The 23,684-nt window shown below is 44.1% G+C and overlaps 14 non-coding genes across 14 annotated transcripts; all 14 read right to left on the reverse strand.

Annotated features, from left to right (window-relative positions):
- Positions 1 to 434: 434 nt before the first annotated feature.
- On the reverse strand, positions 435 to 625 carry LOC141178923 (U2 spliceosomal RNA). Its single transcript, XR_012254986.1, has one exon. It is a non-coding gene; the product is annotated as a U2 spliceosomal RNA (small nuclear RNA).
- A 1,115-nt stretch (positions 626 to 1,740) lies between these two features.
- Positions 1,741 to 1,929, reverse strand: LOC141179785 (U2 spliceosomal RNA). The gene has a single exon (XR_012255755.1). It is a non-coding gene; the product is annotated as a U2 spliceosomal RNA (small nuclear RNA).
- A 6,605-nt stretch (positions 1,930 to 8,534) lies between these two features.
- On the reverse strand, positions 8,535 to 8,725 carry LOC141178924 (U2 spliceosomal RNA). The gene has a single exon (XR_012254987.1). It is a non-coding gene; the product is annotated as a U2 spliceosomal RNA (small nuclear RNA).
- A 1,115-nt stretch (positions 8,726 to 9,840) lies between these two features.
- Positions 9,841 to 10,031, reverse strand: LOC141178925 (U2 spliceosomal RNA). The gene has a single exon (XR_012254988.1). It is a non-coding gene; the product is annotated as a U2 spliceosomal RNA (small nuclear RNA).
- Positions 10,032 to 11,144: 1,113 nt separating this feature from the next.
- On the reverse strand, positions 11,145 to 11,335 carry LOC141178926 (U2 spliceosomal RNA). The gene has a single exon (XR_012254989.1). It is a non-coding gene; the product is annotated as a U2 spliceosomal RNA (small nuclear RNA).
- A 1,114-nt stretch (positions 11,336 to 12,449) lies between these two features.
- On the reverse strand, positions 12,450 to 12,640 carry LOC141178928 (U2 spliceosomal RNA). The gene has a single exon (XR_012254990.1). It is a non-coding gene; the product is annotated as a U2 spliceosomal RNA (small nuclear RNA).
- A 1,112-nt stretch (positions 12,641 to 13,752) lies between these two features.
- LOC141178929 (U2 spliceosomal RNA) lies at positions 13,753 to 13,943 on the reverse strand. Its single transcript, XR_012254991.1, has one exon. It is a non-coding gene; the product is annotated as a U2 spliceosomal RNA (small nuclear RNA).
- Positions 13,944 to 15,058: 1,115 nt separating this feature from the next.
- On the reverse strand, positions 15,059 to 15,249 carry LOC141178931 (U2 spliceosomal RNA). Its single transcript, XR_012254993.1, has one exon. It is a non-coding gene; the product is annotated as a U2 spliceosomal RNA (small nuclear RNA).
- Positions 15,250 to 16,364: 1,115 nt separating this feature from the next.
- LOC141178932 (U2 spliceosomal RNA) lies at positions 16,365 to 16,555 on the reverse strand. The gene has a single exon (XR_012254994.1). It is a non-coding gene; the product is annotated as a U2 spliceosomal RNA (small nuclear RNA).
- Positions 16,556 to 17,670: 1,115 nt separating this feature from the next.
- LOC141178933 (U2 spliceosomal RNA) lies at positions 17,671 to 17,861 on the reverse strand. Its single transcript, XR_012254995.1, has one exon. It is a non-coding gene; the product is annotated as a U2 spliceosomal RNA (small nuclear RNA).
- A 1,115-nt stretch (positions 17,862 to 18,976) lies between these two features.
- Positions 18,977 to 19,167, reverse strand: LOC141178934 (U2 spliceosomal RNA). The gene has a single exon (XR_012254996.1). It is a non-coding gene; the product is annotated as a U2 spliceosomal RNA (small nuclear RNA).
- A 1,115-nt stretch (positions 19,168 to 20,282) lies between these two features.
- On the reverse strand, positions 20,283 to 20,473 carry LOC141178935 (U2 spliceosomal RNA). The gene has a single exon (XR_012254997.1). It is a non-coding gene; the product is annotated as a U2 spliceosomal RNA (small nuclear RNA).
- Positions 20,474 to 21,588: 1,115 nt separating this feature from the next.
- Positions 21,589 to 21,779, reverse strand: LOC141178936 (U2 spliceosomal RNA). The gene has a single exon (XR_012254998.1). It is a non-coding gene; the product is annotated as a U2 spliceosomal RNA (small nuclear RNA).
- Positions 21,780 to 22,894: 1,115 nt separating this feature from the next.
- Positions 22,895 to 23,085, reverse strand: LOC141178937 (U2 spliceosomal RNA). Its single transcript, XR_012254999.1, has one exon. It is a non-coding gene; the product is annotated as a U2 spliceosomal RNA (small nuclear RNA).
- Positions 23,086 to 23,684: the final 599 nt, after the last annotated feature.

The raw sequence follows: 23,684 nt of genomic DNA on the forward strand, positions 1-23,684 counted from the left end.
ACCAGCGCACATACCTGTTAGCTCAGGTGAGTTTAAAAGGCTGCTGTTGATAACAAGGGCATTTGCTAAATAGATGGTGTGTGTGCAACAATATACTGAAAGGTCAATTATATTGTGCAGCTTATCTCACCACCTGTAGTTATTTAGGTGAAAGCTCCAAAATGCTTGCCTAATATGTCTGTTTATCCAAAAGGAAGTAAAAAGGGAGAGCTAGAAAGATAGCATTGCATCACATTACATGGCAATGCAATGCACAGTTGCTGAAGTTGAACCAAAATGAGCTTGTAATCTGGCTTCTGCAACTTTGAACATGAAAAATCCAATGAGGAGAAGAAAAGCAAAGCCAAAGAGTCCATCCCAAAATCCGACAAACAAGCAAAATGAACAAAAAACATTGAATTCAATTCTTTCTGATTTTAGAAACTGCATTAAAGAAGGGGTGCACCGGTCCTGGAGATACTGCAATACCAGGTCAATGCGTGGAGTGGACAGAGCAAGCTCTTTTTCCATCTCCCTGTTCTAAAAATCCATTTAATATATGGTCCCCAGATAGGGGACGTATCAGATATTAAACTGATAAGAACAGATACTACACTTGATCTTAGCCAAAAGGCCGAGAAGCGATAACCAGAATTGGTTTCAAACTACGGAGCCACCCAAGGATCCTGAAAAGTCCATTTGTGGAGATGAGCTCCTGGACTCCCGTTAAGAAGATATGTTGTCAACCTCTAGATCCCTTACATGCCTGCACTTTTCGGCTTGCTGCTGCTGCAATCCACGCGTTTTAGATCTGCATAACTCCACCTCTTTAAACACAGCACCTTCACCCCCTGCTGTTCCCACCCGCCTCAACACCGTTGGAAGGGAGGAGAACCAATTAAGGCGGGGGGTGGGGTGGAACGAGCAGCTGTCTACCCTTAGCAGGAGGGCTCCTGATTACATACCTCTCCTGCTGCTGCTGCTGCTGGCTGTCCAGCAGCAGACTGAAGGTGGCTGCTGCTGTGCACAGGTATATAAAGGCTCAGAGCCTATTATGACACGCGCAGCCAGCGGTCCATTGCCACATTCCATCTACTGCAGGCAGGATACCTGGCTGGCTGAATGTCGCTGAGAAGCTCACAGAGACCGCCATAAGCAACAGTTTAACAGAATGCCACAGACTAATCAACCAAACTTTTTGGGTTGGGTTCTCTTTTATAGTCTGCAGGCATTAAATGAAAGAAGTCAGTGTTCCAGCAGAAGGAGACAACGTTTCAGAAAAGGCATTGTAGCAAACCAAAAAAGAAATTTTAAGCGCAGCAGAGTAACCAGCACACATACCTGTTAGCTCAGGTGAGTTTAAAAGGCTGCTGTTGATAACAAGGGCATTTGCTAAATAGATGGTGTGTGTGCAACAATATACTGAAAGGTCAATTATATTGTGCAGCTTATCTCACCACCTGTAGTTATTTAGGTGAAAGCTCCAAAATGCTTGCCTAATATGTCTGTTTATCCAAAAGGAAGTAAAAAGGGAGAGCTAGAAAGATAGCATTGCATCACATTACATGGCAATGCAATGCACAGTTGCTGAAGTTGAACCAAAATGAGCTTGTAATCTGGCTTCTGCAACTTTGAACATGAAAAATCCAATGAGGAGAAGAAAAGCAAAGCCAAAGAGTCCATCCCAAAATCCGACAAACAAGCAAAATGAACAAAAAACATTGAATTCAATTCTTTCTGATTTTAGAAACTGCATTAAAGAAGGGGTGCACCGGTCCTGGAGATACTGCAATACCAGGTCAATGCGTGGAGTGGACAGAGCAAGCTCTTTTTCCATCTCCCTGTTCTAAAAATCCATTTAATATATGGTCCCCAGATAGGGGACGTATCAGATATTAAACTGATAAGAACAGATAAGGTTTCAACGCAATTTTATTGATTCAAAAGTATATTTACAAAGGTTTTAAAAAAGAACATTTATAACATTACAATAAAATGATAAAACATGATAATAATCAATTCAAGTTTTTTGTAAAAACACAATTTACCATCATAAAACCATTGTAACAATTAAGAAAATCATAATTACAGATGTACTTGGGTTTATTTAATTACCACTAATTGTGTTCCATAATTGTACACACCACATAGAAGCCGCTTCTTTTGCTCCATACAGTTTTTTATCTCTGAGATAGTAAATATACATTTCACTTAAAGCAATTTTTATACAGTCTGTTGAATCAATATGATCATGTTTGAAGAGTAAAATATTTCTAACTTTCCACATGCCATTTTTAAAACAATTAATAATAATCCAGGCAACTCGGAATTGTTTAAAATTTGGACACTTAAAAAGACCATAAAAGACATAAAAGTGATTAAAATCTTTCAGGCCACATGCCCATTTTAAAAGTGGGCCTACCTTTCTCCAAACCTCCTGTGCAAAATGACAATTCCAAAAGAGATGCAATACAGACTCACTTTCCCCGCATATATCTCTTGGACATTTGGCTCTCGCCACCAGCCCCCGCCTATGTTGAAACTCACGGGTAGGGAGGCACTGGTGGACGATAGCCCAGGCAAGGTCCTTGTGTACATTTGCAAGATATTTCCCGTACACATTTCGCCACACCGTTTTGGACCTTGCCTGTGAAAAATTGGAGACAGGAATTGTGTCCTCAGAGTGTCTGCAAGCAATAGATACCTTCCTTTGGTCCCCCAATATATCAGGCTCCAATTCCTGGAGACCTAAAAGTCTGACCGTTTTCTCAAGTATCACATACTGTTTAGGTGGGCACAGGAGCACAGGAGAACTTAAAGGTAGGCTAAACCACCTTTTAAAAATCATTCCTGCTGCATATTTTAAAAAATAACTAAAAATGCCATCAGATTTAAAAACCTTAAAACAGAAGCAGAAATACTTTATATGGAAAAAGGTAAAAAAATTGGGTACATCTTTACCTCCATTAGATTTACATTTGTACATCAGATCTCTTTTTAACTTTTCCATTTTTGAACCCCATAAAAACATAAAAACAATTCTTGTTACTTTCTTGATTTGTAAATTGGAAGGGGGAAACACCATTGCAACATACAACATAATGGGAATTAAAACAGCTTTAATAATTAAAATTTTACCTTCCATACTAAGGTTCCTTAAATTCCACAATGAGATCTTTTTTTCTATTTTATCCATTGCAGAATCCCAGTTAGGGTCCCCCTCATTGGCTTGGTTAAAAATAATTCCTAAAATTTTTATGTGATTTTTCTGTATCACTATCCCAGGGGTCAAAGAGGAGTCCCATCCCCCCACATTAAAACAGTCACATTTATCTATATTTAATTTAAAACCTGAGGCTTCACAGAAAAATTGTGTGTTTCTCAATACCCTCCTCAGAGATGTGGAATCTGGACATAGTATGGTAACATCATCCATGTAACTTAGGGCTTTAAGTTGCATACCCCTACTCCCGGGAATAGGTACCCCTTTAATTACTTTATCTTTTCTCAGTATGGTTAATAGTGGTTCCATAACACAGATAAAGAGCAGTGGTGAGAGAGGGCACCCTTGTTTCACCCCTGATAATAGAGGAACCCCCTTCGTTAAAAACCCATTTACAGAAATTTGACTAAAACAAGAATGATATAAAAGCATAATGCGGGTTAAAATTTTCTCTGGAAACGCCATTTTTTTAAGAACCATAAAAAGAAATTCATGCGATACCCTGTCAAAAGCTTTTTCAAAGTCTAAGGATAAAATAGCAAGGTTTTGACTTCTCTCTTTTGAATACCATATGGTATCCCTAATTATGTTGAGGGACTCAGCTATGGTTCTTCCGGGAACACCACATACCTGGTTAGGGTGAATTAATTTGGCTATAAAGGGTTTTAAACGGACTGCAATAAGTTTAGCTAAAATTTTATAATCAAGGTTTAAAAGCGTAATAGGCCGCCAGTTTTTAAGTTGGCTCCTATCCCCTTTTTTATATATTAAAGATACCAGACCTCTCCTCCAAGATGGGGGTAATTTATTAGTATTAAAAGCTTCTTTAAACAATAAAAACATATCGTTCTTTAAAATTCCCCAAAAAGTCAGATAAAACTCAATCGGTAGACCGTCTTCCCCAGGGGCTTTCCCACTGGAGAAACTTTTAAAAATCTGTAAAAGTTCCTCACTGGTGAGATCCCTAGATAAAATACCCTGGTCTAAAATATCTAACTTAAAATCAAGGGAATTAATAGCATACTCTAAAAAGGATGGATCTATAACTTTAGTGTTAAAAAGAAGTTGATAAAAATTAAAAGCTTTTCCTAACATACCCTTAATATCATTTTCACCTTCAAGATTTAGGATTGCGTCCCTCCTCCCCATTACCTTTTTGAAGAAGAATCGGGAGCATTTCTCTCCTTCCTCCAGGTGCTGTACATGGGAGTTAAAAATTATTTGTTTTCCTTTTTCATTAAGAGCATTTTTTATTTCAGACTTAAGATTTGCAATATCATCATCCACATCAATACCAACTTCTTTTAGTTTAAAGAGTACTTGTAATCTCATATTAAAAACATAAAACCACTGCTTTTTCTTTTTTGCTTTCATTTTCCCTGCCTTAATAAAAAATAATTTAATCTTAGGTTTAATGCTCTCCCACCAATCCAGCATCGAGGCGCGGGGGTCTCTCTTTGATTGCCAGCACTGGTAGGCCTGCACAAACCTCTTTTGAATATCAATATCCTCTAGGAGAGTTGTATTTAATCTCCATGGGCCTCTTGAGGTATTTTGTTCCCCTGCTAACTCTAAAAACACAGATAAAACTTTATGATCAGAGAATAAATTAGATAAAAGAAAACATTTACAAGGTTTAAAGGCAGTAGAAGCAAATATGAAATCAATTCTAGAAGAAACTCTTCCATTGGACCATGTAACACCTGGATCCGCCGGCAAGAGTTCCTTCCAGCAGTCCTGTAATCTAAAATCATCAATTAAACTTTTCAACAAATAGGAGGTACGGTCTTTACGATTCACATCCCCACCCTGCCGGGATTCCCCATCACGTAAACAATTAAAATCTCCTCCCACTAGCAGGGGGGTTGACCCAACACAAAATAATGGCAATATTTCAAGTAAATCCGCCCTTTCCTGCTTCCCAGGAGGAGCGTACACATTTAATAAACGTAAAGAAAGTCCATTAAAAACAAGATGTATTAAAATAGCTCTGCCAGGTATAATTTCAGTCACAGATTGAATGATGGTAGAATGTCCACGGCAAAGTAGTCCAACTCCGGCAGCACGACAGTCATTAGCACCGGACCACACAGAAGCGCCCAGTTTCCAGTCTTCTTTTAAGTCCTTATAATTTAAATTACTCTGTATACCACATTCTTGTAGAAAGCAGAAATCAAAGTCCAATGTCTCTAAATAAGAAAATAAAGCAGCCCTACGTGTAGGGCTCTTTAGGGACCTCACATTTAGTGAGGAGATTTTAAGAGGAACAGACATTAAGAAGAATCAGGATCTGAAGATGGGAAGAAGTCAATACACGGCACCTCCTCCTCCACATCTCCAGGGGTCAGGATTTGTTTAATATTACCGGGATCTGAAGCAGGCAAAAAGGCATCATCCACTTTTGGCTCCTCATCTGGACCTCGACATCCGTGTTTTCTTTGGATATCAGGTTGCTTTACGTCCTCCCGTTGCCTTTTCAGAGGCTGGGAGCTGTCCATCTTTTCCAAGTCCTGTGCATCTGCAGTCCTCATGGCGGTCTGGTCTATGGAACGGGTGTCATCCCTCTGGGTCGTCTTGTCCTCTGGTCTGGTCACGGAACTACTGCGACTTCTGGTTCGAGGACCAGGGCTCGACTGGGTCTTAGCCGGGTCCTTTTTACTTCGCGCCCTAGATGTCTCTCTTTCCGACACACTGGTTGATCGATTAAGGAGCGTACCCTTTTTGCCCTTACCCAAGATCACCGATGATGGTGTGGCGAATCTGGGTGCTTGCTTAATCGGGGTACTAGAGGTCTCCTCAGTTCCACATAATGCCGGTGGTGCATTCATGCTGGATGAGGACCCTTCCTCTTGACTCTGAGATACGGCAACATCTAGAGCCAGAACATCGATCAATTCCACAGAGAGCGAACCCTCAGTTAATCTTATGGAACCCCTACGACCGTCCTTCTGTGGAACTACCAGCGGGCCCTCTGGCGGAGCCGTTGAAGGATTTGGTCCGGACCCGTCAGCGTGCGCCAACCCAGGTCCAGGGGCAGGTGTAGTAATACTCCCTCCGAAGTATTCTTGGATAGTCAGTTGACCTGACTTAAACATGTCATATGTTTTTGACTTTTTGCTCGGACAATTCCTGAAGGCGTGACCTGCCTTCCCACATAGGTTACATACGATCTCAGAGTCACACGTAGCGGAGGTGTGCCCACTCTTACCGCACTTGTTGCAAAAGACTACATGAGCCCTTGTACAATTTTCTCGTGTATGCCCATATTCATGACAATTCCGGCATTGAAGGGGCATTCCTGGGTAGCGTAGGAATCCCCTGACATTACCAATGGCAAAATTAGCAGGCGGGTGGTGAAGACCACCAATGCCGCTCTGATCTGGATGGAACTTCACCAGGTATTTCCTCTTCCCATTCCAGAAGCGCTGGGAGTTGAGGATATCATGTGAGAAGCGCACTGACTTGCAGTAACGCTTCAAAAAGGTTTCGATATCGCCCTCAGAGACGAATGGGCTGTACATGAAGATCACCAAGGGTACTTCCTCTTCACCGTACAGGAAGTCAAAGCTCAGCCCGTTCAGTCTCTCATCGTCCTTGTCCGCAACCATCAGTGCTGCATGGATATTATCACAGCATGATTTAGCCATAAAGGAAATGGTATATCGCCCACGGAATTCCTGATCGTAAAGACACAGGATCTTATCTCGCTCCAGGTGGAAGAACCCAAAAAGAATCTCATGCACGATGTACTGCAGATTCTTCTCATGGCGCTGGCATTCATCCACCATGATTCTAATGGACTGTCGCAGTGGAGTCTCCCCCACCGCAAATCCAAAAGAAAAAGGCATTTTCGGCCCTCAGGGACTAAGCCCTCCCCCAATAGTAACAAGGGAATGAATCCCACAAAAGCAGGAACAAACCCAAGACCGAGGGAGGGGTACCCCAAGAACTTACACAGCCCACTAAGCGATAAAGCTCAGCAAAGGAAAACGCCCTTATTTCCTCGGGTCGCCCCGAAGACAAGACGCGATCGCTCCCCGTTGTCCGGGGACTAAGCCGACCTGCCAATAGCTGCAAGGGGGTGAAGCTCCCTCCGTTAAGAGAGAGCGATCCCCCAAGGCCAACAAGTCGGGTACCCCAGGCACCTCCTAGCCGAGACCAAGGCAGCAACCGTTAGATCACTGCACCTGATCCTAGCCAAAAGGCCGAGAAGCGATAACCAGAATTGGTTTCAAACTACGGAGCCACCCAAGGATCCTGAAAAGTCCATTTGTGGAGATGAGCTCCTGGACTCCCGTTAAGAAGACATGTTGTCAACCTCTAGATCCCTTACATGCCTGCACTTTTCGGCTTGCTGCTGCTGCAATCCACGCGTTTTAGATCTGCATAACTCCACCTCTTTAAACACAGCACCTTCACCCCCTGCTGTTCCCACCCGCCTCAACACCGTTGGAAGGGAGGAGAACCAATTAAGGCGGGGGGTGGGGTGGAACGAGCAGCTGTCTACCCTTAGCAGGAGGGCTCCTGATTACATACCTCTCCTGTTGCTGCTGCTGCTGGCTGTCCAGCAGCAGACTGAAGGTGGCTGCTGCTGTGCACAGGTATATAAAGGCTCAGAGCCTATTATGACACGCGCAGCCAGCGTTCCATTGCCACATTCCATCTACTGCAGGCAGGATACCTGGCTGGCTGAATGTCGCTGAGAAGCTCACAGAGACCGCCATAAGCAACAGTTTAACAGAATGCCACAGACTAATCAACCAAACTTTTTGGGTTGGGTTCTCTTTTATAGTCTGCAGGCATTAAATGAAAGAAGTCAGTGTTCCAGCAGAAGGAGACAACGTTTCAGAAAAGGCATTGTAGCAAACCAAAAAAGAAATTTTAAGCGCAGCAGAGTAACCAGCGCACATACCTGTTAGCTCAGGTGAGTTTAAAAGGCTGCTGTTGATAACAAGGGCATTTGCTAAATAGATGGTGTGTGTGCAACAATATACTGAAAGGTCAATTATATTGTGCAGCTTATCTCACCACCTGTAGTTATTTAGGTGAAAGCTCCAAAATGCTTGCCTAATATGTCTGTTTATCCAAAAGGAAGTAAAAAGGGAGAGCTAGAAAGATAGCATTGCATCACATTACATGGCAATGCAATGCACAGTTGCTGAAGTTGAACCAAAATGAGCTTGTAATCTGGCTTCTGCAACTTTGAACATGAAAAATCCAATGAGGAGAAGAAAAGCAAAGCCAAAGAGTCCATCCCAAAATCCGACAAACAAGCAAAATGAACAAAAAACATTGAATTCAATTCTTTCTGATTTTAGAAACTGCATTAAAGAAGGGGTGCACCGGTCCTGGAGATACTGCAATACCAGGTCAATGCGTGGAGTGGACAGAGCAAGCTCTTTTTCCATCTCCCTGTTCTAAAAATCCATTTAATATATGGTCCCCAGATAGGGGACGTATCAGATATTAAACTGATAAGAACAGATACTACACTTGATCTTAGCCAAAAGGCCGAGAAGCGATAACCAGAATTGGTTTCAAACTACGGAGCCACCCAAGGATCCTGAAAAGTCCATTTGTGGAGATGAGCTCCTGGACTCCCGTTAAGAAGACATGTTGTCAACCTCTAGATCCCTTACATGCCTGCACTTTTCGGCTTGCTGCTGCTGCAATCCACGCGTTTTAGATCTGCATAACTCCACCTCTTTAAACACAGCACCTTCACCCCCTGCTGTTCCCACCCGCCTCAACACCGTTGGAAGGGAGGAGAACCAATTAAGGCGGGGGGTGGGGTGGAACGAGCAGCTGTCTACCCTTAGCAGGAGGGCTCCTGATTACATACCTCTCCTGCTGCTGCTGCTGCTGGCTGTCCAGCAGCAGACTGAAGGTGGCTGCTGCTGTGCACAGGTATATAAAGGCTCAGAGCCTATTATGACACGCGCAGCCAGCGTTCCATTGCCACATTCCATCTACTGCAGGCAGGATACCTGGCTGGCTGAATGTCGCTGAGAAGCTCACAGAGACCGCCATAAGCAACAGTTTAACAGAATGCCACAGACTAATCAACCAAACTTTTTGGGTTGGGTTCTCTTTTATAGTCTGCAGGCATTAAATGAAAGAAGTCAGTGTTCCAGCAGAAGGAGACAACGTTTCAGAAAAGGCATTGTAGCAAACCAAAAAAGAAATTTTAAGCGCAGCAGAGTAACCAGCGCACATACCTGTTAGCTCAGGTGAGTTTAAAAGGCTGCTGTTGATAACAAGGGCATTTGCTAAATAGATGGTGTGTGTGCAACAATATACTGAAAGGTCAATTATATTGTGCAGCTTATCTCACCACCTGTAGTTATTTAGGTGAAAGCTCCAAAATGCTTGCCTAATTTGTCTGTTTATCCAAAAGGAAGTAAAAAGGGAGAGCTAGAAAGATAGCATTGCATCACATTACATGGCAATGCAATGCACAGTTGCTGAAGTTGAACCAAAATGAGCTTGTAATCTGGCTTCTGCAACTTTGAACATGAAAAATCCAATGAGGAGAAGAAAAGCAAAGCCAAAGAGTCCATCCCAAAATCCGACAAACAAGCAAAATGAACAAAAAACATTGAATTCAATTCTTTCTGATTTTAGAAACTGCATTAAAGAAGGGGTGCACCGGTCCTGGAGATACTGCAATACCAGGTCAATGCGTGGAGTGGACAGAGCAAGCTCTTTTTCCATCTCCCTGTTCTAAAAATCCATTTAATATATGGTCCCCAGATAGGGGACGTATCAGATATTAAACTGATAAGAACAGATACTACACTTGATCTTAGCCAAAAGGCCGAGAAGCGATAACCAGAATTGGTTTCAAACTACGGAGCCACCCAAGGATCCTGAAAAGTCCATTTGTGGAGATGAGCTCCTGGACTCCCGTTAAGAAGACATGTTGTCAACCTCTAGATCCCTTACATGCCTGCACTTTTCGGCTTGCTGCTGCTGCAATCCACGCGTTTTAGATCTGCATAACTCCACCTCTTTAAACACAGCACCTTCACCCCCTGCTGTTCCCACCCGCCTCAACACCGTTGGAAGGGAGGAGAACCAATTAAGGCGGGGGGTGGGGTGGAAGGAACAGCTGTCTACCCTTAGCAGGAGGGCTCCTGATTACATACCTCTCCTGCTGCTGCTGCTGGCTGTCCAGCAGCAGACTGAAGGTGGCTGCTGCTGTGCACAGGTATATAAAGGCTCAGAGCCTATTATGACACGCGCAGCCAGCGTTCCATTGCCACATTCCATCTACTGCAGGCAGGATACCTGGCTGGCTGAATGTTGCTGAGAAGCTCACAGAGACCGCCATAAGCAACAGTTTAACAGAATGCCACAGACTAATCAACCAAACTTTTTGGGTTGGGTTCTCTTTTATAGTCTGCAGGCATTAAATGAAAGAAGTCAGTGTTCCAGCAGAAGGAGACAACGTTTCAGAAAAGGCATTGTAGCAAACCAAAAAAGAAATTTTAAGCGCAGCAGAGTAACCAGCGCACATACCTGTTAGCTCAGGTGAGTTTAAAAGGCTGCTGTTGATAACAAGGGCATTTGCTAAATAGATGGTGTGTGTGCAACAATATACTGAAAGGTCAATTATATTGTGCAGCTTATCTCACCACCTGTAGTTATTTAGGTGAAAGCTCCAAAATGCTTGCCTAATATGTCTGTTTATCCAAAAGGAAGTAAAAAGGGAGAGCTAGAAAGATAGCATTGCATCACATTACATGGCAATGCAATGCACAGTTGCTGAAGTTGAACCAAAATGAGCTTGTAATCTGGCTTCTGCAACTTTGAACATGAAAAATCCAATGAGGAGAAGAAAAGCAAAGCCAAAGAGTCCATCCCAAAATCCGACAAACAAGCAAAATGAACCAAAAAACATTGAATTCAATTCTTTCTGATTTTAGAAACTGCATTAAAGAAGGGGTGCACCGGTCCTGGAGATACTGCAATACCAGGTCAATGCGTGGAGTGGACAGAGCAAGCTCTTTTTCCATCTCCCTGTTCTAAAAATCCATTTAATATATGGTCCCCAGATAGGGGACGTATCAGATATTAAACTGATAAGAACAGATACTACACTTGATCTTAGCCAAAAGGCCGAGAAGCGATAACCAGAATTGGTTTCAAACTACGGAGCCACCCAAGGATCCTGAAAAGTCCATTTGTGGAGATGAGCTCCTGGACTCCCGTTAAGAAGACATGTTGTCAACCTCTAGATCCCTTACATGCCTGCACTTTTCGGCTTGCTGCTGCTGAAATCCACGCGTTTTAGATCTGCATAACTCCACCTCTTTAAACACAGCACCTTCACCCCCTGCTGTTCCCACCCGCCTCAACACCGTTGGAAGGGAGGAGAACCAATTAAGGCGGGGGTTGGGTGGAACGAGCAGCTGTCTACCCTTAGCAGGAGGGCTCCTGATTACATACCTCTCCTGCTGCTGCTGCTGCTGGCTGTCCAGCAGCAGACTGAAGGTGGCTGCTGCTGTGCACAGGTATATAAAGGCTCAGAGCCTATTATGACACGCGCAGCCAGCGTTCCATTGCCACATTCCATCTACTGCAGGCAGGATACCTGGCTGGCTGAATGTCGCTGAGAAGCTCACAGAGACCGCCATAAGCAACAGTTTAACAGAATGCCACAGACTAATCAACCAAACTTTTTGGGTTGGGTTCTCTTTTATAGTCTGCAGGCATTAAATGAAAGAAGTCAGTGTTCCAGCAGAAGGAGACAACGTTTCAGAAAAGGCATTGTAGCAAACCAAAAAAGAAATTTTAAGCGCAGCAGAGTAACCAGCGCACATACCTGTTAGCTCAGGTGAGTTTAAAAGGCTGCTGTTGATAACAAGGGCATTTGCTAAATAGATGGTGTGTGTGCAACAATATACTGAAAGGTCAATTATATTGTGCAGCTTATCTCACCACCTGTAGTTATTTAGGTGAAAGCTCCAAAATGCTTGCCTAATATGTCTGTTTATCCAAAAGGAAGTAAAAAGGGAGAGCTAGAAAGATAGCATTGCATCACATTACATGGCAATGCAATGCACAGTTGCTGAAGTTGAACCAAAATGAGCTTGTAATCTGGCTTCTGCAACTTTGAACATGAAAAATCCAATGAGGAGAAGAAAAGCAAAGCCAAAGAGTCCATCCCAAAATCCGACAAACAAGAAAAATGAACAAAAAACATTGAATTCAATTCTTTCTGATTTTAGAAACTGCATTAAAGAAGGGGTGCACCGGTCCTGGAGATACTGCAATACCAGGTCAATGCGTGGAGTGGACAGAGCAAGCTCTTTTTCCATCTCCCTGTTCTAAAAATCCATTTAATATATGGTCCCCAGATAGGGGACGTATCAGATATTAAACTGATAAGAACAGATACTACACTTGATCTTAGCCAAAAGGCCGAGAAGCGATAACCAGAATTGGTTTCAAACTACGGAGCCACCCAAGGATCCTGAAAAGTCCATTTGTGGAGATGAGCTCCTGGACTCCCGTTAAGAAGACATGTTGTCAACCTCTAGATCCCTTACATGCCTGCACTTTTCGGCTTGCTGCTGCTGCAATCCACGCGTTTTAGATCTGCATAACTCCACCTCTTTAAACACAGCACCTTCACCCCCTGCTGTTCCCACCCGCCTCAACACCGTTGGAAGGGAGGAGAACCAATTAAGGCGGGGGGTGGGGTGGAACGAACAGCTGTCTACCCTTAGCAGGAGGGCTCCTGATTACATACCTCTCCTGCTGCTGCTGCTGGCTGTCCAGCAGCAGACTGAAGGTGGCTGCTGCTGTGCACAGGTATATAAAGGCTCAGAGCCTATTATGACACGCGCAGCCAGCGTTCTATTGCCACATTCCATCTACTGCAGGCAGGATACCTGGCTGGCTGAATGTCGCTGAGAAGCTCACAGAGACCGCCATAAGCAACAGTTTAACAGAATGCCACAGACTAATCAACCAAACTTTTTGGGTTGGGTTCTCTTTTATAGTCTGCAGGCATTAAATGAAAGAAGTCAGTGTTCCAGCAGAAGGAGACAACGTTTCAGAAAAGGCATTGTAGCAAACCAAAAAAGAAATTTTAAGCGCAGCAGAGTAACCAGCGCACATACCTGTTAGCTCAGGTGAGTTTAAAAGGCTGCTGTTGATAACAAGGGCATTTGCTAAATAGATGGTGTGTGTGCAACAATATACTGAAAGGTCAATTATATTGTGCAGCTTATCTCACCACCTGTAGTTATTTAGGTGAAAGCTCCAAAATGCTTGCCTAATTTGTCTGTTTATCCAAAAGGAAGTAAAAAGGGAGAGCTAGAAAGATAGCATTGCATCACATTACATGGCAATGCAATGCACAGTTGCTGAAGTTGAACCAAAATGAGCTTGTAATCTGGCTTCTGCAACTTTGAACATGAAAAATCCAATGAGGAGAAGAAAAGCAAAGCCAAAGAGTCCATCCCAAAATCCGACAAACAAGCAAAATGAACAAAAAACATTGAATTCAATTCTTTCTGATTTTAGAAACTGCATTAAAGAAGGGGTGCACCGGTCCTGGAGATACTGCAATACCAGGTCAATGCGTGGAGTGGACAGAGCAAGCTCTTTTTCCATCTCCCTGTTCTAAAAATCCATTTAATATATGGTCCCCAGATAGGGGACGTATCAGATATTAAACTGATAAGAACAGATACTACACTTGATCTTAGCCAAAAGGCCGAGAAGCGATAACCAGAATTGGTTTCAAACTACGGAGCCACCCAAGGATCCTGAAAAGTCCATTTGTGGAGATGAGCTCCTGGACTCCCGTTAAGAAGACATGTTGTCAACCTCTAGATCCCTTACATGCCTGCACTTTTCGGCTTGCTGCTGCTGCAATCCACGCGTTTTAGATCTGCATAACTCCACCTCTTTAAACACAGCACCTTCACCCCCTGCTGTTCCCACCCGCCTCAACACCGTTGGAAGGGAGGAGAACCAATTAAGGCGGGGGGTGGGGTGGAACGAGCAGCTGTCTACCCTTAGCAGGAGGGCTCCTGATTACATACCTCTCCTGCTGCTGCTGCTGCTGGCTGTCCAGCAGCAGACTGAAGGTGGCTGCTGCTGTGCACAGGTATATAAAGGCTCAGAGCCTATTATGACACGCGCAGCCAGCGTTCCATTGCCACATTCCATCTACTGCAGGCAGGATACCTGGCTGGCTGAATGTCGCTGAGAAGCTCACAGAGACCGCCATAAGCAACAGTTTAACAGAATGCCACAGACTAATCAACCAAACTTTTTGGGTTGGGTTCTCTTTTATAGTCTGCAGGCATTAAATGAAAGAAGTCAGCGTTCCAGCAGAAGGAGACAACGTTTCAGAAAAGGCATTGTAGCAAACCAAAAAAGAAATTTTAAGCGCAGCAGAGTAACCAGCGCACATACCTGTTAGCTCAGGTGAGTTTAAAAGGCTGCTGTTGATAACAAGGGCATTTGCTAAATAGATGGTGTGTGTGCAACAATATACTGAAAGGTCAATTATATTGTGCAGCTTATCTCACCACCTGTAGTTATTTAGGTGAAAGCTCCAAAATGCTTGCCTAATATGTCTGTTTATCCAAAAGGAAGTAAAAAGGGAGAGCTAGAAAGATAGCATTGCATCACATTACATGGCAATGCAATGCACAGTTGCTGAAGTTGAACCAAAATGAGCTTGTAATCTGGCTTCTGCAACTTTGAACATGAAAAATCCAATGAGGAGAAGAAAAGCAAAGCCAAAGAGTCCATCCCAAAATCCGACAAACAAGCAAAATGAACAAAAAACATTGAATTCAATTCTTTCTGATTTTAGAAACTGCATTAAAGAAGGGGTGCACCGGTCCTGGAGATACTGCAATACCAGGTCAATGCGTGGAGTGGACAGAGCAAGCTCTTTTTCCATCTCCCTGTTCTAAAAATCCATTTAATATATGGTCCCCAGATAGGGGACGTATCAGATATTAAACTGATAAGAACAGATACTACACTTGATCTTAGCCAAAAGGCCGAGAAGCGATAACCAGAATTGGTTTCAAACTACGGAGCCACCCAAGGATCCTGAAAAGTCCATTTGTGGAGATGAGCTCCTGGACTCCCGTTAAGAAGACATGTTGTCAACCTCTAGATCCCTTACATGCCTGCACTTTTCGGCTTGCTGCTGCTGCAATCCACGCGTTTTAGATCTGCATAACTCCACCTCTTTAAACACAGCACCTTCACCCCCTGCTGTTCCCACCCGCCTCAACACCGTTGGAAGGGAGGAGAACCAATTAAGGCGGGGGGTGGGGTGGAACGAGCAGCTGTCTACCCTTAGCAGGAGGGCTCCTGATTACATACCTCTCCTGCTGCTGCTGCTGCTGGCTGTCCAGCAGCAGACTGAAGGTGGCTGCTGCTGTGCACAGGTATATAAAGGCTCAGAGCCTATTATGACACGCGCAGCCAGCGTTCCATTGCCACATTCCATCTACTGCAGGCAGGATACCTGGCTGGCTGAATGTCACTGAGAAGCTCACAGAGACCGCCATAAGCAACAGTTTAACAGAATGCCACAGACTAATCAACCAAACTTTTTGGGTTGGGTTCTCTTTTATAGTCTGCAGGCATTAAATGAAAGAAGTCAGTGTTCCAGCAGAAGGAGACAACGTTTCAGAAAAGGCATTGTAGCAAACCAAAAAAGAAATTTTAAGCGCAGCAGAGTAACCAGCGCACATACCTGTTAGCTCAGGTGAGTTTAAAAGGCTGCTGTTGATAACAAGGGCATTTGCTAAATAGATGGTGTGTGTGCAACAATATACTGAAAGGTCAATTATATTGTGCAGCTTATCTCACCACCTGTAGTTATTTAGGTGAAAGCTCCAAAATGCTTGCCTAATATGTCTGTTTATCCAAAAGGAAGTAAAAAGGGAGAGCTAGAAAGATAGCATTGCATCACATTACATGGCAATGCAATGCACAGTTGCTGAAGTTGAACCAAAATGAGCTTGTAATCTGGCTTCTGCAACTTTGAACATGAAAAATCCAATGAGGAGAAGAAAAGCAAAGCCAAAGAGTCCATCCCAAAATCCGACAAACAAGCAAAATGAACAAAAAACATTGAATTCAATTCTTTCTGATTTTAGAAACTGCATTAAAGAAGGGGTGCACCGGTCCTGGAGATACTGCAATACCAGGTCAATGCGTGGAGTGGACAGAGCAAGCTCTTTTTCCATCTCCCTGTTCTAAAAATCCATTTAATATATGGTCCCCAGATAGGGGACGTATCAGATATTAAACTGATAAGAACAGATACTACACTTGATCTTAGCCAAAAGGCCGAGAAGCGATAACCAGAATTGGTTTCAAACTACGGAGCCACCCAAGGATCCTGAAAAGTCCATTTGTGGAGATGAGCTCCTGGACTCCCGTTAAGAAGACATGTTGTCAACCTCTAGATCCCTTACATGCCTGCACTTTTCGGCTTGCTGCTGCTGCAATCCACGCGTTTTAGATCTGCATAACTCCACCTCTTTAAACACAGCACCTTCACCCCCTGCTGTTCCCACCCGCCTCAACACCGTTGGAAGGGAGGAGAACCAATTAAGGCGGGGGGTGGGGTGGAACGAGCAGCTGTCTACCCTTAGCAGGAGGGCTCCTGATTACATACCTCTCCTGCTGCTGCTGCTGCTGGCTGTCCAGCAGCAGACTGAAGGTGGCTGCTGCTGTGCACAGGTATATAAAGGCTCAGAGCCTATTATGACACGCGCAGCCAGCGTTCCATTGCCACATTCCATCTACTGCAGGCAGGATACCTGGCTGGCTGAATGTCGCTGAGAAGCTCACAGAGACCGCCATAAGCAACAGTTTAACAGAATGCCACAGACTAATCAACCAAACTTTTTGGGTTGGGTTCTCTTTTATAGTCTGCAGGCATTAAATGAAATAAGTCAGCGTTCCAGCAGAAGGAGACAACGTTTCAGAAAAGGCATTGTAGCAAACCAAAAAAGAAATTTTAAGCGCAGCAGAGTAACCAGCGCACATACCTGTTAGCTCAGGTGAGTTTAAAAGGCTGCTGTTGATAACAAGGGCATTTGCTAAATAGATGGTGTGTGTGCAACAATATACTGAAAGGTCAATTATATTGTGCAGCTTATCTCACCACCTGTAGTTATTTAGGTGAAAGCTCCAAAATGCTTGCCTAATTTGTCTGTTTATCCAAAAGGAAGTAAAAAGGGAGAGCTAGAAAGATAGCATTGCATCACATTACATGGCAATGCAATGCACAGTTGCTGAAGTTGAACCAAAATGAGCTTGTAATCTGGCTTCTGCAACTTTGAACATGAAAAATCCAATGAGGAGAAGAAAAGCAAAGCCAAAGAGTCCATCCCAAAATCCGACAAACAAGCAAAATGAACAAAAAACATTGAATTCAATTCTTTCTGATTTTAGAAACTGCATTAAAGAAGGGGTGCACCGGTCCTGGAGATACTGCAATACCAGGTCAATGCGTGGAGTGGACAGAGCAAGCTCTTTTTCCATCTCCCTGTTCTAAAAATCCATTTAATATATGGTCCCCAGATAGGGGACGTATCAGATATTAAACTGATAAGAACAGATACTACACTTGATCTTAGCCAAAAGGCCGAGAAGCGATAACCAGAATTGGTTTCAAACTACGGAGCCACCCAAGGATCCTGAAAAGTCCATTTGTGGAGATGAGCTCCTGGACTCCCGTTAAGAAGACATGTTGTCAACCTCTAGATCCCTTACATGCCTGCACTTTTCGGCTTGCTGCTGCTGCAATCCACGCGTTTTAGATCTGCATAACTCCACCTCTTTAAACACAGCACCTTCACCCCCTGCTGTTCCCACCCGCCTCAACACCGTTGGAAGGGAGGAGAACCAATTAAGGCGGGGGGTGGGGTGGAACGAGCAGCTGTCTACCCTTAGCAGGAGGGCTCCTGATTACATACCTCTCCTGCTGCTGCTGCTGCTGGCTGTCCAGCAGCAGACTGAAGGTGGCTGCTGCTGTGCACAGGTATATAAAGGCTCAGAGCCTATTATGACACGCGCAGCCAGCGTTCCATTGCCACATTCCATCTACTGCAGGCAGGATACCTGGCTGGCTGAATGTCGCTGAGAAGCTCACAGAGACCGCCATAAGCAACAGTTTAACAGAATGCCACAGACTAATCAACCAAACTTTTTGGGTTGGGTTCTCTTTTATAGTCTGCAGGCATTAAATGAAAGAAGTCAGCGTTCCAGCAGAAGGAGACAACGTTTCAGAAAAGGCATTGTAGCAAACCAAAAAAGAAATTTTAAGCGCAGCAGAGTAACCAGTGCACATACCTGTTAGCTCAGGTGAGTTTAAAAGGCTGCTGTTGATAACAAGGGCATTTGCTAAATAGATGGTGTGTGTGCAACAATATACTGAAAGGTCAATTATATTGTGCAGCTTATCTCACCACCTGTAGTTATTTAGGTGAAAGCTCCAAAATGCTTGCCTAATATGTCTGTTTATCCAAAAGGAAGTAAAAAGGGAGAGCTAGAAAGATAGCATTGCATCACATTACATGGCAATGCAATGCACAGTTGCTGAAGTTGAACCAAAATGAGCTTGTAATCTGGCTTCTGCAACTTTGAACATGAAAAATCCAATGAGGAGAAGAAAAGCAAAGCCAAAGAGTCCATCCCAAAATCCGACAAACAAGCAAAATGAACAAAAAACATTGAATTCAATTCTTTCTGATTTTAGAAACTGCATTAAAGAAGGGGTGCACCGGTCCTGGAGATACTGCAATACCAGGTCAATGCGTGGAGTGGACAGAGCAAGCTCTTTTTCCATCTCCCTGTTCTAAAAATCCATTTAATATATGGTCCCCAGATAGGGGACGTATCAGATATTAAACTGATAAGAACAGATACTACACTTGATCTTAGCCAAAAGGCCGAGAAGCGATAACCAGAATTGGTTTCAAACTACGGAGCCACCCAAGGATCCTGAAAAGTCCATTTGTGGAGATGAGCTCCTGGACTCCCGTTAAGAAGACATGTTGTCAACCTCTAGATCCCTTACATGCCTGCACTTTTCGGCTTGCTGCTGCTGCAATCCACGCGTTTTAGATCTGCATAACTCCACCTCTTTAAACACAGCACCTTCACCCCCTGCTGTTCCCACCCGCCTCAACACCGTTGGAAGGGAGGAGAACCAATTAAGGCGGGGGGTGGGGTGGAACGAGCAGCTGTCTACCCTTAGCAGGAGGGCTCCTGATTACATAATTCTCCTGCTGCTGCTGCTGCTGGCTGTCCAGCAGCAGACTGAAGGTGGCTGCTGCTGTGCACAGGTATATAAAGGCTCAGAGCCTATTATGACACGCGCAGCCAGCGTTCCATTGCCACATTCCATCTACTGCAGGCAGGATACCTGGCTGGCTGAAGGTCGCTGAGAAGCTCACAGAGACCGCCATAAGCAACAGTTTAACAGAATGCCACAGACTAATCAACCAAACTTTTTGGGTTGGGTTCTCTTTTATAGTCTGCAGGCATTAAATGAAAGAAGTCAGTGTTCCAGCAGAAGGAGACAACGTTTCAGAAAAGGCATTGTAGCAAACCAAAAAAGAAATTTTAAGCGCAGCAGAGTAACCAGCGCACATACCTGTTAGCTCAGGTGAGTTTAAAAGGCTGCTGTTGATAACAAGGGCATTTGCTAAATAGATGGTGTGTGTGCAACAATATACTGAAAGGTCAATTATATTGTGCAGCTTATCTCACCACCTGTAGTTATTTAGGTGAAAGCTCCAAAATGCTTGCCTAATATGTCTGTTTATCCAAAAGGAAGTAAAAAGGGAGAGCTAGAAAGATAGCATTGCATCACATTACATGGCAATGCAATGCACAGTTGCTGAAGTTGAACCAAAATGAGCTTGTAATCTGGCTTCTGCAACTTTGAACATGAAAAATCCAATGAGGAGAAGAAAAGCAAAGCCAAAGAGTCCATCCCAAAATCCGACAAACAAGCAAAATGAACAAAAAACATTGAATTCAATTCTTTCTGATTTTAGAAACTGCATTAAAGAAGGGGTGCACCGGTCCTGGAGATACTGCAATACCAGGTCAATGCGTGGAGTGGACAGAGCAAGCTCTTTTTCCATCTCCCTGTTCTAAAAATCCATTTAATATATGGTCCCCAGATAGGGGACGTATCAGATATTAAACTGATAAGAACAGATACTACACTTGATCTTAGCCAAAAGGCCGAGAAGCGATAACCAGAATTGGTTTCAAACTACGGAGCCACCCAAGGATCCTGAAAAGTCCATTTGTGGAGATGAGCTCCTGGACTCCCGTTAAGAAGACATGTTGTCAACCTCTAGATCCCTTACATGCCTGCACTTTTCGGCTTGCTGCTGCTGCAATCCACGCGTTTTAGATCTGCATAACTCCACCTCTTTAAACACAGCACCTTCACCCCCTGCTGTTCCCACCCGCCTCAACACCGTTGGAAGGGAGGAGAACCAATTAAGGCGGGGGGTGGGGTGGAACGAGCAGCTGTCTACCCTTAGCAGGAGGGCTCCTGATTACATACCTCTCCTGCTGCTGCTGCTGCTGGCTGTCCAGCAGCAGACTGAAGGTGGCTGCTGCTGTGCACAGGTATATAAAGGCTCAGAGCCTATTATGACACGCGCAGCCAGCGTTCCATTGCCACATTCCATCTACTGCAGGCAGGATACCTGGCTGGCTGAATGTCGCTGAGAAGCTCACAGAGACCGCCATAAGCAACAGTTTAACAGAATGCCACAGACTAATCAACCAAACTTTTTGGGTTGGGTTCTCTTTTATAGTCTGCAGGCATTAAATGAAAGAAGTCAGTGTTCCAGCAGAAGGAGACAACGTTTCAGAAAAGGCATTGTAGCAAACCAAAAAAGAAATTTTAAGCGCAGCAGAGTAACCAGCGCACATACCTGTTAGCTCAGGTGAGTTTAAAAGGCTGCTGTTGGTAACAAGGGCATTTGCTAAATAGATGGTGTGTGTGCAACAATATACTGAAAGGTCAATTATATTGTGCAGCTTATCTCACCACCTGTAGTTATTTAGGTGAAAGCTCCAAAATGCTTGCCTAATATGTCTGTTTATCCAAAAGGAAGTAAAAAGGGAGAGCTAGAAAGATAGAATTGCATCACATTACATGGCAATGCAATGCACAGTTTCTGAAGTTGAACCAAAATGAGCTTGTAATCTGGCTTCTGCAACTTTGAACATGAAAAATCCAATGAGGAGAAGAAAAGCAAAGCCAAAGAGTCCATCCCAAAATCCGACAAACAAGCAAAATGAACAAAAAACATTGAATTCAATTCTTTCTGATTTTAGAAACTGCATTAAAGAAGGGGTGCACCGGTCCTGGAGATACTGCAATACCAGGTCAATGCGTGGAGTGGACAGAGCAAGCTCTTTTTCCATCTCCCTGTTCTAAAAATCCATTTAATATATGGTCCCCAGATAGGGGACGTATCAGATATTAAACTGATAAGAACAGATACTACACTTGATCTTAGCCAAAAGGCCGAGAAGCGATAACCAGAATTGGTTTCAAACTACGGAGCCACCCAAGGATCCTGAAAAGTCCATTTGTGGAGATGAGCTCCTGGACTCCCGTTAAGAAGACATGTTGTCAACCTCTAGATCCCTTACATGCCTGCACTTTTCGGCTTGCTGCTGCTGCAATCCACGCGTTTTAGATCTGCATAACTCCACCTCTTTAAACACAGCACCTTCACCCCCTGCTGTTCCCACCCGCCTCAACACCGTTGGAAGGGAGGAGAACCAATTAAGGCGGGGGGTGGGGTGGAACGAGCAGCTGTCTACCCTTAGCAGGAGGGCTCCTGATTACATACCTCTCCTGCTGCTGCTGCTGCTGGCTGTCCAGCAGCAGACTGAAGGTGGCTGCTGCTGTGCACAGGTATATAAAGGCTCAGAGCCTATTATGACACGCGCAGCCAGCGTTCCATTGCCACATTCCATCTACTGCAGGCAGGATACCTGGCTGGCTGAATGTCGCTGAGAAGCTCACAGAGACCGCCATAAGCAACAGTTTAACAGAATGCCACAGACTAATCAACCAAACTTTTTGGGTTGGGTTCTCTTTTATAGTCTGCAGGCATTAAATGAAAGAAGTCAGTGTTCCAGCAGAAGGAGACAACGTTTCAGAAAAGGCATTGTAGCAAACCAAAAAAGAAATTTTAAGCGCAGCAGAGTAACCAGCGCACATACCTGTTAGCTCAGGTGAGTTTAAAAGGCTGCTGTTGATAACAAGGGCATTTGCTAAATAGATGGTGTGTGTGCAACAATATACTGAAAGGTCAATTATATTGTGCAGCTTATCTCACCACCTGTAGTTATTTAGGTGAAAGCTCCAAAATGCTTGCCTAATATGTCTGTTTATCCAAAAGGAAGTAAAAGGGGAGAGCTAGAAAGATAGCATTGCATCACATTACATGGCAATGCAATGCACAGTTGCTGAAGTTGAACCAAAATGAGCTTGTAATCTGGCTTCTGCAACTTTGAACATGAAAAATCCAATGAGGAGAAGAAAAGCAAAGCCAAAGAGTCCATCCCAAAATCCGACAAACAAGCAAAATGAACAAAAAACATTGAATTCAATTCTTTCTGATTTTAGAAACTGCATTAAAGAAGGGGTGCACCGGTCCTGGAGATACTGCAATACCAGGTCAATGCGTGGAGTGGACAGAGCAAGCTCTTTTTCCATCTCCCTGTTCTAAAAATCCATTTAATATATGGTCCCCAGATAGGGGACGTATCAGATATTAAACTGATAAGAACAGATACTACACTTGATCTTAGCCAAAAGGCCGAGAAGCGATAACCAGAATTGGTTTCAAACTACGGAGCCACCCAAGGATCCTGAAAAGTCCATTTGTGGAGATGAGCTCCTGGACTCCCGTTAAGAAGACATGTTGTCAACCTCTAGATCCCTTACATGCCTGCACTTTTCGGCTTGCTGCTGCTGCAATCCACGCGTTTTAGATCTGCATAACTCCACCTCTTTAAACACAGCACTTTCACCCCCTGCTGTTCCCACCCGCCTCAACACCGTTGGAAGGGAGGAGAACCAATTAAGGCGGGGGGTGGGGTGGAACGAGCAGCTGTCTACCCTTAGCAGGAGGGCTCCTGATTACATACCTCTCCTGCTGCTGCTGCTGGCTGTCCAGCAGCAGACTGAAGGTGGCTGCTGCTGTGCACAGGTATATAAAGGCTCAGAGCCTATTATGACACGCGCAGCCAGCGTTCCATTGCCACATTCCATCTACTGCAGGCAGGATACCTGGCTGGCTGAATGTCGCTGAGAAGCTCACAGAGACCGCCATAAGCAACAGTTTAACAGAATGCCACAGACTAATCAACCAAACTTTTTGGGTTGGGTTCTGTTTTATAGTCTGCAGGCATTAAATGAAAGAAGTCA

The sequence above is a fragment of the Phyllobates terribilis genome, unplaced genomic scaffold, assembly GCF_046119375.1.
Source record: "Phyllobates terribilis strain yellow unplaced genomic scaffold, ASM4611937v1 Scaffold_30__1_contigs__length_15301838, whole genome shotgun sequence".
In the NCBI taxonomy this organism is placed as follows: Eukaryota; Metazoa; Chordata; class Amphibia; order Anura; family Dendrobatidae; genus Phyllobates; species Phyllobates terribilis.